This window comes from Tenrec ecaudatus, chromosome X, assembly GCF_050624435.1.
Source record: "Tenrec ecaudatus isolate mTenEca1 chromosome X, mTenEca1.hap1, whole genome shotgun sequence".
Lineage (NCBI taxonomy): Eukaryota > Metazoa > Chordata > Mammalia > Afrosoricida > Tenrecidae > Tenrec > Tenrec ecaudatus.
In genome coordinates, this window is record NC_134548.1 from 159,667,488 (window position 1) to 159,683,299 (window position 15,812).

The following is a 15,812-nucleotide window of genomic DNA, read 5'->3' on the forward strand; positions in this document are numbered from 1 at the left end:
CCAGGAGTCAGACTGGTCCAAAGGGAGATCTGCAATTATTCATGAAAGCAACTTGTTAAATTAACAGACAATGATCATAACACTTAGGTCAAAGAGTGCAGACCACCTTTTTTTTCCCCCCTACATGTAAGAGCAGGTTTCTTCAAGTACCAGAAAATTCCTTCCAGCTAAAGAAATGAATGTAGAAATTTCAAAACAGGACAAGCTGTGGAGAGTCAAAGAGAGCTGAAAAGTGCATGATTCAATAGACACTGTGTGTCCGGGTAGACAAGATAAACAAATTCTTAGACACTCATATGTGTATAAGAATGAGCTTTATATAAAAGAGTAATTGTATATTAAGAAAACAGCCCAGTCCAGATCAAGTCCATAAGTCCGACATTAGCCCATATGACCAATACCAGTCTGTAAGCTCCTCTTCAGACTCATGCAACACATGCAATGATGCCAAACACTGAAAGATCACAGGCCAGTTGGTGGAAAGTCTTGTGGGTCCAATGATGCTGTAAATATCACAGCACTAGTGTGGGTCTCCACATGGATCCAGCCTTGCTCCATGTGTCTTGTCAACAGTAATGTCTCCCAGAGAGAGTCAGAGTGTATCCCGCCTCCAGCGAGCTGTTTATCTCCTTAGCGCCTCCAAATTAGGTCATCAAGCTGCGACCTAATTGACAGGCTAAACTCCATCCCTTCACTATTAAGAGTCTCAAATTGACAACAGATTTACGTAACTACCACCGACACCAAGTGGGCTGTGATATGTTTGCCCTCTAACTGTTTGGGTATCCTGATTTTCCGATGATACAGACATAACTGTCACCCAGTTTAGAGACTCAAAACATTCTCCACTCCCTCCCCCAAAAAGTGACTTTGTGTTTCTGAGTTTTCATTTAATTTCAAACTTTATATCTGTAGTTCTCCCCACTGGAAATTACTTCCACAGCTCCAACATCTATCCCAAAACTCCCCCATTTACAAGCACTAGTCCTTGGATCTCTAAGGCCTTTATCATTAGTGTCCCATAATTTTATCTATATTTATTTTGCTTCAAGTAATTAAACACCCAGCTCAAGCTTCTTGGAATCATCATCTGACGCCAAAGCTATTGGCTGGTTATGCTTGTCTTTTCAGAGTACCCATCTTTGCCATTACTCTCATGTACTGATAGGTTGGCAAATCTGTGCTCTAGAGTAGGCTCATATAAGCCAGTTTCTCAGATTCAGAGAAAGTGGATATGTTACAATGTCTGGAGACATTTCAATGGTCAGAACTGGGCTTATGGGAGACATTAATAGCCATTTAGTTTGTAGACACCAGGGATGTTGCTACACATCCTATATTGTGTAGAAATACTTCTACCACAAAGAATGATCTGGTCTAAAATGTCAAATAGTACAAAAGTTGAAAATCCCTTCTTTCTAATCCATGCTATATTAAATATATTGTTACATGCCTTCTAGGTGGGTCCAACCACAAATGACTCTGTGTACAACAGAATGAAGCACCACCTGGTTCTGTGCCATCTTCTCAATTGTTCTTATGCTTGAGCTCATTGTACCAGCCTCTGTGTCAATCCATCTCCTTGAAGATCTTCCTATTTTTTTCTTCCCCTCTACTTTTCCAAGCATGATGTCCTTTTCGAGTGACTAGTCCCTAAGGATAACAATTTCAAAGTATAGAAGACAAAGTCTCATTGTTCTTGCTTCTAAGGAGCATATTGACTGCATTGCTTTCAAGATAGATATGTTTATTATTCTTGAAGTCCATGGCATACTCAATATTCTTTGCCAACACCACCATTCAAACGTATTTACTTTTCTTCCTTCTTCCTTGTGAATTGTTAAGCTTTTCCATGCATATGAGACAACAAAATGTTATAGCTACTTGGAAAACTGCTTGTCAGCTCCTTACAAAATTCCATCTGACCCAGCAATCCTATAAAACCCAGCAATCCTATTAAAACATTTCAAAAGACATAAAGGCATATGTCCACACAAAGGCACGTTTGTGAGTGTTACACCTGCTTTATTGATAACATTAAAAACCTGGAACAATTCACACAGCTATCAGCTGGTGACTAGATAATCAAATTTACCTCAATGGCAGTGAGTTCTTTGATTCAGCAATTAAAAAAACACTATGAAAACTAACAAACTACAGATTACAAGGTGGCTTTGAAAAGCTCATAGAAAAAATGGAGTTAAATGTAATGAAATTTTCCCATGAACTATTTTAAGCCCCCTCATACATAAAACAAGAAGATTCACACCAAAAGCACTGTGCTAAGTGAAAGGAGTTGGGTAAAAAAGGTTACAGCTACTGTATAATTCCAGTTATGAAGTATTGTGTAAAAGATAAAGATAGAATGACAAAAATTTAATCAGTAGTATCCAGGGGCTAAGGTTGGCAATAGTGTTCAAAGGAATTCTGTGTGGTGATAAAAGTATTCTGTATCTTGATTATAGTCTGTATACTCAACTTTGTGCATTTGTGAAAATTTTCTGTTTAAAAGGCTGAATTTTGAGATAATTTAAAATCTACCATGAAGGAAAGTACCAACCTTTCACAGGGGCTAGGGATAAGGTTTAAACTGATGGTAAGGCATAACATAATCTGTATGTGTAAGACCTAGTATTATAATTAATATATTTACATATTTAAATCAAGACTATATATTTCAGTAAATAATTTTGATAGTCTTAATATAATTCATAATTTAGTTGATATATTACATTTAATTCATATGAACCATCTGTGGTATATTCAGGACATAAGAAGATGACTTTTTATATCTGTAAATAGAAATACTTGACCAAAAATACTTTCACTGGAGAGAAAAGATTACTGTATATTAAACACATATAATAACTAAATTAATGCAGTACAAAGGAAAACAGAGGCATCACTAGGGAATAAAATAGATAACTGAGACATACACTTCAGTAGTTATAATAATCACTAACATTTATTGAGCCTTACTCTTCTATGGGCATCCAGCTAAATATTTTCAAAACATTTAATCTTCACATTTACCATATGTGGTTACTGTAGGCATTTTATAAATGAGGGAAGTAAGGTTTACAAAAAGGAGACTGCGGATGGTGTAAGATATGAAAATAATAATTATTTTTTTATTTATCAAGGGTCCACAAGGTGGGGAATGAGGGGAAAAAGAGGAGCTAATACTTAAAGCTCAAGCAGAAAGAAAATGTTTTCAAAAGAATGATGGCACATATGTACACATGTGTTTGATACAATTGATGTATGGATTGTTGTAAGAGCTGTAAAAGTCCCAATAAAACGAAAATTGGGGGGTATAGGGAAAGCGATCACAATGATTGAAGTATGCCCCCCCAGTGGGATGGACAACAGAAAAGTGGGTGAAATGAGACAACAGTTGGTGTAAGACATGAAAAAATAAAAAAGAATTTATAAATTATCAAGGGGGCATGAAGGATCAAGTGGGGGGTGGAAATGACTAGCTGATGCAAGGAGATCAAGTAGAAGGAAAGTGTTTTAAAAAATGATAACAACATATGTACAGATGTGTTTGACAAAATTGATATATGTATGAATTATGATAAGAGCTGCAAGAATCCCCAATAAAATAAAATTTAAAAAAATTAAGTGTTGAAAAGCAAGGATGTTATTTTGAGGAGTAAGTTGCACCTGACCCAAGCCCTGATATTTTCAATGGTCTCAAATGCATATGGAAAGATGCACATTGAGTAAGGAAGACCTAAAAAGAATTGAGGTACTTGAATCAATTAATGTTGGTGAAGAATATTGGATGGAACATGGACTGCCAGAAGAACAAACAGATCTGTCTTAGAAGGAGTACAGCTGAATGCTCCTTAGAACAAGGATGGTGAGGTTTCATCTCAAGTGCTTCAGGCATGTTATCATGAGAGATCAGTCCCTAGAAAACGTGGTTATGTTTGGTAAGGCAGAGGGACAGCACAAGGAGGGAGGCCCTCGAGAAGATGGAGTGAGACAGTGGCAATAATGGTGGGCTCAAACACAAGAACAAATGTGAAGATGGTTCAGAAATGGGTTTTGTTTCATTTTGTGGTACATATGGTTGCTGTGAGTCAGAACCAACTCAAGGCATCCAATAACAACGTTTGGTTCTTTGAATATAGATTTTCTTACTCTTCTCATGCTGTATTCTCTTCCTAAGAAATTTCATTCAAACATTTGATTTCAGTGATTCTATCAAACACCCTCCCATTTTTCATCAGCAAATGCTACATGCCACCCACTTTTCTAAACCATGAGGGATACAGCAGTGAACAAAATCAAATCCTTGCTCTTGGTAAACTCATATTTTAGATGTGCAACAAGAAATAAGCATACGTCAATATGAAAACCAAAAGATGGCATTTCAGGTTAGAAGTACTAGAAAGGAAATAAATCAAAGTCTGAGTTTCAGTGTCAACTGAGAAAAAAGATTGAATTCCATGAAGATGCCAGTTGAGGCCTCCTGAAATCCACACCTCCATAAATGCAAAGAAGAAACTGACACAAGTTGCCAGAATCCAACTTTTTCAGAACAATGAACAGTAACCACCATCTTGCAGAAAGATGGGAAGCATTTATTCAAGAAAAGGGGCTAAAACTCAGTAAGAAGTAACTTGTCCTGTTTTCATTTGCCCTAGTCTCATGCCCTGTTTGTTGAATATACCCAAAGTCAACGCAACCCACTAGTGTTGAGTGGATTCAAATTCATAGAGATCCTATAAGAACTTCCCCTATGGATTTCTAAGGCTATATAAATCTTTACTGAAGCAGAATGCCACATATTTCTCCAGTGGACTGGCTAGTGGGTTCAAACCACCAGCAATTTGGGTGACAATGGGTCATTTTAACCACTGCATCACCAGATTTCCTTCATCATATCCTCGGCCAAATTTTTATCTGCGGGGGCTTCAAAACTGAACCACGATGCTGCAGGGGACAGCATTGGAGAACTCAGTGTGGGAATAGTGCGCGATCTGGCCCCAACACGCTGGATCCAAGCACTGAGGGCATCTAGCAGAGCAGCAGAGAGAGCAGAGTGACGAAACCCCTGGGGAATACCAGAAATAGACTTTGGAGACAGAGTGTGGCACCCCATCCGACTCAACTGGAAAACACTTGTAAAGGCCAACAAACAGTCTGTGAACTATTTATAGGCTTTTCCATTTTTGTCAGTGGCTTTCTTTTTGTTATTGTTATTTAGTGTTTGGTTTGTGCTGTTGTTATTGTTTTGTTGGTTTTGACTTCCTTTGTTGTTTTATTTGGCTTTGCCTGGATTTTGCACTGTATTTGCATGTCTCTCTACATAAGATTGGCTGGATAAATAATGCGGAGATGAAAAGAATGGGACCAGTAGTTCCGGGGGAATTCGAGAAGGGGAGGTGGGAGAAGGGGCGGGGTACCAACCCAGGGACAGGGGAACAAAAAGTGAACTAAAATCAATGGTAGGAAGCTTGTAGGATGCCTAGTGGGGTTCAATCAAGGGCAATGTGACAACAAGGAATTACTGAACCTGAATGAAGGCCGAACATGATGGTGGGACAGAGGAAAAGAAAAAGAAAATAGATGAAAGAATCAGAAAGGAAGGGGCATTTATAAAGGCAAAAAACAGGCATGTAGATATGTAAATACATAATTAATGAGAGGGGAATGCAACTATGTACTCACATCTATATATTAAGAATTAAGTTTGCAGATGGACATTGGGCCTCAACGCAAGTACTCCCTTAACACAAGAACACCTTGTTCTAACAATCCAGCATTCTGTGATGCTTACTTCCTGACATGATCGCTGAAGACAAAATGGGTGCATAGGCAAGTGTGGTGAAGAAAGTTGATGGTGCCCGGCTATCAAAAGATATAGCATATGGTGTCTTAAAAACCTCAAGATAAACAAACAGCTATCTAGCTCAGAAGCAACAAAGCCCACATGAAAGATGCACACCAGCCTGTGTGATCACGAGGTGTCAATAGGATCAGATATCAGGCATTTAAGACTCAGAATAAAACCATACCCAAGGTGAATGGGGGGGAGGGGCATGGAGTGGAGACCAATGTCCATTTGTAGACAATTGGACATCCCCTCACAGAGGGGTCACAAGGAAGAGATGAACCAGTCAGGGTGCAGTATAGCATCGATGAAACACACAACATTCCTCTAGTTCATTAATGCTTCCTCCTCCCACTATCATGCCCTCAATTCTACCTTACAAATCGGATAAGGTCAGAACATGCACACTGCTACAGAAAAGAGTCCACAACACAGGAAAATCAGTATAGATAAGCCCCTCAGGGCCAACAAGGATAGTAGAGATACCAGGAGGATTAGGGGAGGGTGGGGGAAGAAAGGGGAATCAATCACAAGAATCAACCTAGAACCCCCTACCAGGGGGACGAATAACAGAAAAGTGGGTGAGGGGTGATGGAGGATGATATAAGATAAGGAAAGAGTAATCTATAACTTATCAAAGGTTCATGGGGAGGGAGGATGTGGGAAGTAATGGGGATCAGATATCAGGGGCTGAAGTAAGAAGAAAATGCTTTGAAAATTATGATGGTGGCATATGTGCTTGACACACTGGAGGAATGTATGGATTGTGATGAGAGATGTAAGAACCACCAATAAAAGTATTTTAAAAAACAACAAAATAAAAATTCATGGAGCATTTTCATGGATTTTTAGTTATATTGTCCCATGAAATTTATGAATTCTGTTAATATATTCATGAGCCTCCTTGATCCTTCTGGCCTAATTGCTAATTTGTCAAATACTTCTTGTTGCCACCTATCTCTGGACCTTTATTTGTTTGTGTATCTCACTTTCTCTAGGACTGACTTCTGGAATGAATTTTTTTCTTACTATTTTCTTATTTTTCTTTCAAAGAGTAGAGTATCTTTCAAAATGTGCCCCTAAGAAAGCCTGTTCCATAAATGTTATAAGAAAAAATATATTTTGCTATAAAATATGTCCAGGAAACAGTGGAATAAACAAAGGTAAGAACTTTCACTGCTACCAGACTTCCCAGAGATTTCGATATGTATTGCTAACAGCAAAAAAGGAGTATTGACCATTGCAGTTCCCATTTATTTAAGACCATAAAGAATTTTCTCATGCAATATTATGGGGAAGTAGTTTTCATGGAATACCATATATACTCATGTATAAGCCTAGGTTTGGAGCACATTTCTTAATGCAGCTTTTGTGGTAAAATTAGGTACCTCGCCTGATATTCAGGTCGGCTTACACTCGAGTATATAAGTATATCTGGGGGAAATATGGGAGATATAATATCTTATTCTTTAAAATAAGTCAAAATTCCTACGCATTAATTGTACAGGCCTCAGCAAAGCTGCAACTGTCTTTACTATTTTGAAGAGGATCAGAGCGAAAATTCTAACACATTTGTTTTGGTTTACAGTGGGAGTTCTAACTCCATTTTCGAGTCTTGACACAAGTTCTCACATCATTTGAGTTCCTTCTGACTATTAACCAGCAATGTGGCAGTTTTTCCCTCAGGCAGAGTATGTTTGAAAATAAATTACTACATCTGGAATAGCCCAAGGAGGGGCAGTCTTGCTCTCAAGATTTTCATGGAAAATCAGCGAATTGTCTGGGTGTGATTCTAATACTTTACTGACAATAGGTACATGACACCTAAAAGTTAGTGTCCTGGTGGCTATTACTCAGGCCCATATGATCATGAATCACACTCAACCACCATGTAGCCAGGGGGTCAAAACCCCAGAACAAATTGTGTGCGTTTTTTATATCCTCATGGGTGGATGTATTTCAACTACAGCCCTGTGCCTGTGTCTGCAGTCCTCCTGGAACAGTGGTGAATTAATTTACCCTCAAGCATGAACTGGTGGTTATTTTCTCCCCACCCCACACCCCCGCTAATCATATTTAAGGAATTCCAAGGCTATGAATCAGCAGACACCCTTTTGGCCTCTTTACTGTATATATGCTGATGATTTCCCTCATTCTGGGATGATTACCTTACCTTTGTCCCATACAAAGCTTAAAAAGGTCTCTATAGAATATCTTTTAATGTTGGGACTTTTTAAAACAATAAAACAGAAATCACTGCAGTACATTTACATTATATTTGTGATTTCATTACACAACTGTGGTAGCTATATAATTGTCAATTTAATTATTAAGCATGTGGGGGTGGAGTCTGGCCTGTCAATCCAGTCATGGCCAATGAGGCTTCTGTGTGGGCATAGCCTTCCCCTAAGGATTCTAGGAATAATGGCATTTCCTCCTTGGAGGTGGGATACTCTCTTCTCACACTCTGGGAGACATAGCAGCTGACAAGACACATGGACTCACCTGGTGCAGCCCTGGGTGCTGGAGAAACCATGTAGAGATCCATGCCAACACTAAGATGTTTCCAATGCCACTGGATCCAAAGACTTTCTACCGACTGTCCTGTGTTCTTCTGCATTCAGCATCATTGCATGTGTTGTGTGCCTCTCAAGAGGACTTTATAGATTGGTATCAGACATTTGGGCTAATATCTGTCTTATGGAACTGATCTGGACTGGACTGGGATATTTTCTCAATATTCAATTGCTCTTATATATAAAGCTCTTTCTTACACACATATGAGTCTCCCTGATTTTGTTTCTCTAGTCTACCCAGACTTACACATCAACCCTCAGCAAGCTAAACAAAGAAGTTTTATCAAACAGTAGCTATATATCAAAATAATCCAGAGGATTACAAAAAAAAAACACCTTACTGCTATCAAAATGAATCTAACTCCTAGTGATCCTATAGGGCAGAGTAGATCTGGCCTGTGGTTTTCCAAAACTTTATCTCTTTACAGGAATAGATAGCCTCATCTTTCTCCCAGAAAAGAGGGTGGTTTTAAATTGCTGACTGGGGTGAACAGCCCACTATGTAATGCTTTATGACACCAGGGATTACTAAAATATACTGAAAATGCAATCAGCATTGCACTGATGTTGTTATTTGGAATAAACACTGAAGTGTAAAATCACAGTGCATGTTTTCCTTTTTTCACTTCCAACATACATAAATGCCTGCTTCTGGCTCAGTAGCAGGTTCCTCTAGAATGGGGAGTGGCTTCAAACGTTGAGCAAGAGCACCCTCTTTAGGTTACTACTAAGTATTTCACTTCCTAGGGTGTCAGATTCCATTCTCATCCATTAACACTGTATGCATTGTTTTCTCTGTGCCATAAACTTTTCAAGTCCTTTCCTCCAAGAATTTTCAGTCTGAAATACTGAGCTGACCTTTGCATGTAAATCTAGGTTCTCAAACTTGCTGTCAATCTACTCAGAGTCCAAGTAAAACCCTGACTACATTCCCTACCAACTTCCCGCCTGCCCATTTATAGGATAAACTGAAATCACTACCTGGTAGGCCTATCCAGATCACTGATTTTCAGTCCAAGAGAGTGGTTATCTAGTTTGGATGCATATTGAGATTACCTTGGGAGCCAAAAAACAACTCCAGTGCCCAAAGTTCCGTAGAATACTTAAATTAGAAACTCTGGAGGTGGACTCAGGAATTGTTATTAAAAAACAAACAACTCACCAGGTGATTCCATTGTGAAACTGACATTGAGAACCACTGATGTAGGAGGTGTGAGTGTACATTAAAAGCACCTGGGAAACACTGTGTAGCCCGCAATCCATTTCTCCCCAACCATGTGGAAAATACTGCCTTAGTGGCCTCTCTGTGTTGCTACAGGAGTCCCTGGGTAGCACAGATGGTTAATTTACTTGGTCGGTAATCTAAAAGTTGGTGGTTCGGTTTCACCCAGAAATGTGACAAAATCAGACCTGGTGAATTACTTCTGAGAAATCAGCCACTGAAACCAAAATCATTTGAACCGCAGTTCTACTCTGCACACATGGGGTCACTCTGAGTGAGTGACAGCTTCACACAACTGGTAACTGGCCCCACCGCCATCTTTGACCAGATGAGCCATAGCAGTGAGCATGAGATTTTGCTATGGTCTATAATAAGGTAGGGTTTGAACTCCCTCTCTTGAGCCCAAGATGTTCCTAGTGATGTCAGACAGCTTGACACAACTTGCCATAGTTCCCTGTTTCTGATTATTCGCAGGCTAGATAAAATTTTAGAGAGTTGGGGATAGACAGAAAGAAGTACTGTAATGAAAAACAATTACACTTACTGTTGTTGATAGGTGTCATTGAGTCAATTCCTAATCGTATCAACCCTGCATATAACACAACAAAACACTTACTGGTCTTGTACCATTTCCAGCATTGCTGCTATGTTTGAGGCCACAGTTCTAGCCACTGTGTCAATCTAGCTCCTTCAAGGTCTTTCTCTTTTTGCACTTCCCTTCCATTTTGCCAAGCAAGATGTCTTTTACAGTGAGTGGTCCCTCCTGATGACATGTCTAAAGTGCAGGAGCCAGTGTCCCACCATCCTAGCTTCTAAGGTGCAGCCTGACTGTACTTCTTCCAAGACAAATTTGTTCCTTCTTTTAGCACACCATGCTATATTCTTCACTGGCATCATAATGAAAATGTATCAGTTCTTCCGTATTTCTTCCTCACTGCTCAGCATTCATATGCATAAGTTACCCGCTTCTCCTCCTCAACCTCAGTCTTATAGTGTGGCTTATGTCGATTAGATCACCTGTGACTATACCAGGGACTGGCATGTTGCCATTTCTCAATGCATGTTATATTAAATCTCAGCACCCTCCAACTTTGTGAGTCAGAGGGTTGCACAATACTAAAGTACTTACTTGAACTCTTACGAAGGTGGCAACTCTATATTTGACCATGTATTTTGACAAACTTTTATTTAAATTTCTATCGGTGTGAGTAATGGACTTCTAATGATAACAAACAACATGTAATGCATCTTGACAATCTACTCTGTCACACGGGGTCACACAGAGCTGAAAGTGACCTGATGACACCCAACAACAACAATTAAATCTTATTTATACTCAAAATTATATGAGACAAATGCCATTTTTCATTTTACAAGATAAGATGAGTGAGACTCTGGGGCCTGAACTGATTTTCTCCAGGTGTAAGACTAGTTAATTGAAAGAGCAGAGAGTACAGACAGCGAATGGAAATTAAAGTAAATAAAATATGTACAGAGATTTCTGAAATAAAAATGAAGTACAAAGAAAGGGCAAAACCCCCTTCTTATGACCTGAACGTGTAAGATATGAATGGGATAATACTTGAGTGCTGCCCTGAGGGCTTCGACATAGAATAATGGGCCCAGGGATGTCTTCACAGCCACCAAAGGTTCGCAGATTCATTGTTTGAGTTCTCCTCACAGGTCAACCCTGGCTTTGCCACGTGCCACCCTCTTCCAGCAGCCTCTTATCCACACTGAGACTATGTTCAACCAACCACATTCACTGGATCTCCTTTGATGTGAACGTTTCAATACCAAGTTTGGCAAAACTTAATTTTGCAGAGTAGACCGCGTTGCGACTATCTACCAAAAGGCCTGCCTTAATCATAGCCAGTTAGATGCACCCTGATCAGACCTCACTATCACTTCAACACGGGGTGGGTGCCCGGGCAACTGGCTTTCTTCCTCCATATAGCCCAGGAGCCTAAATGTTAATCAAGGCATTTTCCCTGTACTGGCCTGTCAAGACCTTTTTTAAAATAGAAATAAGAATATATTTTTAATAATAATATTTTCCACATCTACGGGCAACAAATCAGCAGCTGTTTGAATGGCATCATGTATTTTGTGCACTGCACAACCAACACCAATAATGTTTTGATTAAGGTTTTTAATTTATAAAAAAATATTATTTGTATCTCTTCTCGCTTTTCCTCCAAAATTTACATTTCTGTTGTCTGCACAATATGCAATCATTTTTATATTTTAAAATTTTTCCAAAATATTAATAATGGAACTGAAAATTATTTCAGAAGTTTTTCCAGGCCAGAAACAAAATCTAAAATTCTCATTTTTATTCCAGTTTCCGAATCAAAAAATCTAATAATGGTTGGAAATACCTTTATATCCTTATGATTAGATGCACCAGAATATATGGATATAAAATTAATTTTTCTAGATTTTTGTTTAATTCTCAAAATGCATATGGGGAAGCACATTACACACAATTGCCTTGGATTTTGTAGTAGCACAGGCAAATTTTTGTTGATTAACTTTAATAAGTTAGTTTAAAATGTCACATCACACCCATCTTCTCAATCTGCACTGTCCAACTGGGCACTTAACAAGAGGCTAATCTGAACTGAATCATGCTGCTAAGTGTAAAATAGAGACTAGATTTACAAACAGAGCACCAAAAAATAAGGTACAAAATCTCACTAATCTATGAGAGGGTTCCAAAAAGTTCAAGGAAAATTCCATGAACTTTACATTTAACTTTCCATGAACTTTTTTGAAGCCCCTTCATACTTAGGTTGCAAGGTGTTTATTCTTTAATTAGTATGGTGGGGATAAAAATTAAACAGACCTCACTGCTCTGTACTCATGATGACCCTATAGGACACAGCAGAACTGCCTCATGGGGTTTCTGAGACTGTGAAGCTTCATGGGAGCAGACGGGCTCATCTTTCTTCCACAGAACAGCTGGGGGGATTTCAACTACTGACCTTGAAGTGATCAGTCTAGCACTTACCCCACTATGCTTCCCAAACCCCCTAATTCACAATAAAGTTGCCATTGAGTTGGTTTTGACTCATGTTGCTAGGAACCATTATGTTGGTTCTTATTCATAGTGACCCAATGTACAGCAGAACGAAGCATCACCAGGTCCGGGAGCATCCTAACAATTGTTTTGCTCGAGCCATGGTTGTAGCCACTGTGTCAATCCATCTTGTTGAGGGCCTTCTTCTCTTTTGTCTGCCCCTCCACTTTACCAAATATGATGTCCTTATCCAGAGACTGGTCTCTCCTGATGTCATGGCTAACGTATCGGAGACAAAGTCTCTCTATCCTTTCCTCTAAGGAGCATTCTGGCTGTATGCCTCCCTGGATGCCTCATAGCAATAGGTTTCCAAAGCTGAACATATTTACAGAAGCAGACACCCTCGCTGTTCTCCTGAAGAAAGAGTGACTGGTAAGTTTGAAACAGTGACCCTGACTTTACTAGCCCAACACCTAGCCCCACAGCACAAGCAGGGTTGCCTATGTAGATTATGCGTACCTTCAAATAACAAAAACACTGCCTACGATCATGATGTGAGCTGGACAGAAGTTTGTACCTCGTGCATTAGAAAGAAAGTCTCAGGATGGATGATTCCAGAGAGCCAAGCTTGGCCGGGCCTGCTCTGTTGTCTACCTCAAGTGTGGCCCTTACCCTCCGTACTCCTCCTAGCATCCCATGGCAGCCACTCACATCTCATGGTCTTCTTGTCTAAGAGCGTGCTTCTCAATCTCAGCTACACACTAGAAATGATTCAAAATTTCAAACTCACTGCCATCAAGTCAATTCTGGCCCTGGTGACATAGTGGTTGGGCTGTTAAATGCAAGATCAACAATTCAAAACTACCAGCTGCCCCTTGGGGAAAAGATGAGGCTTTTTACTATGGTAAACATTTACAGTTTCGGAAACCAAACAGGGGCAGTTCTACTGTCCTGTAAAGAAATACCTCGGGAGCTTAAAAATTCCTGGTGATCAGCTCACATTCCCAATCAACTGCATCAGCAGGATGGTTGATTTTCTTTATAGCGGCTGAGGGTATATTTGAAAGGACTAATATTTTGGATGTGCCATTGTTTACGTTATCCATGTGAGTCAGCATTGACTCAATAGCAATGAGTTTGGTTTTGGATATTATGCAACCATCACTGACATGTTTTTTATATTGATCATGTATTGTAATGGTCACATGTCTGCTCCATTGTCTTGAGTACAATCCATCAAAACATCACTTCCAGGTTTTTCTGGTTTGGTTTGGGTTTCTTTCTTTCTTTCTTTCTTTTTTTCATTTTCATTGTCGTTACTAGAGAATTTAACACAGCACGTGCGGTTCACATTATATTTCTCTTGACTAGCAGTGCTCCAGCATGGTGCATGCTGACTTGCCTTCTTCCTACTGATGATTTTGGAAGGTCAGCTGTTGAATTCTCTTGATAAAAACAAAACCCTTGGGTCAAATCAAATGGAACTCTACGGCCACTTTCCTGGAGTGTACCGTACTGTGAAATGTAATCAGAAGTTTTGAAAACTGAAACTATGCACATGCTTTATTTTGCATCATAAAGAACATTTACTCATTGTGAAGCTGCCATCAGTGGGACCTTTCCTTACTCATGTCCCTTCTGCTACTTAACTTTAGCCACGAGCAAAAATGTACATATGTTTATATATCCGGCAAAACAAGCATGGGCCATGGGCTTTTATGTAATATGGTAGAATCATGTTTACCTTGAGAGGCTGATCCTCAGAAATCATCCTTTTCTGTGATGAGTTGGAGACCTAGATGAGGTGAGCAACTGGCACAAGATCACCTAATTAATAAATAATGGAGGTCTGATCTGAATTCAGTTGTTTTTGACATGACATTATTTCCAAGTCCTGTGTGTTTCCTTACTATGGAGAAGCATAAGTTTCATTGTCTTCAGGTGAACATCGAACTATTGAAAAAGAACCAGTAGTTAACTTCCTCATACAAAGCTCCCAACAGAACAAGGTATCCTTATTCTAAAGTATATGGAGAGGACAAAATATGAAGAATTTTCACACAATTAGACATAGACTTGGAAGTAGCCTGGGCAGCACTCTTTCCTGCTGATTCATATCTTGCAATTCTAATGGGAACAATGCAAGTGTAGTAGTCTGTTTTGCTTGCCTTTTTAAATTTAAATGCAGCTTTCTCCCCAAACTGATGAGATTGTCAAGGTGTGTGACCTTTTGTGTGCTTGACAGTCAAATGAATTTAAACCTTTTGCACACATAAAAACATGCATTGCTTCTGCTTCCAAGTCACGGGAGCAGATCTGGGTTGCTTAAATTCATTAATTTTAACATTTCATGCAATACAACTCTGATGTCATTAGTAAGAGAATAAAGAAACTCTTTAATCCAGAAATCTAAAACTTTCAAGTTATTGTTCTTTTCCTCAGAAGGTAATATTTCTACAGAATAAATAAGCTATTAGTATATTTTATTATAAAAATTTCAAGCATAATGAACAATCTTAATATTATGAAAGGCCAAAGTATATATCATTTAAAATGAAAATGTTTACATGTAACTATATTTGCCTCACATATTTAAAGATATGTTAAAAGCTTATTTGAAATCCCCTGCATTTTTCTCCTTCATCTCATAATATCACTCCTCAAACTCCTTTTCCACAAAGTGATCATTATTTTAAAGTTAACGTACACCACTACTGATCACAAATTTATAATTTCCTAATAATAACCATACATTATTGTATGCTTTAGAAATAGCATAAATGTATACATCCTTCTATAGTTTTATTGTTTCACTTGATTGAAGGTTTTGAGAGATGTTTGATGAATGTTAACCTACTCTATACTCATTTTAACTGGCGTTGCTGCTGCTGCTTGCTGTTATGTGCCTTCAGGTCAGTTCAGCCACACTAAGACCCCACATACGAAGGAAGGAAAACTGCCAGGTGCTGCGTCATCCTCAGTATTGTTCTTATGTTTGATCTGCTACTATACCAAGTCCACTGTCCTTTCCCGGGGACGAGCCTCTCCTGATCATGTGCCCAATTACACGAGAACATACCTCATCACCCTAGTTTCTAAAGAGCATTCTGGCTGAACTTCTTCCAAGACAGATTTGGTCCTTCT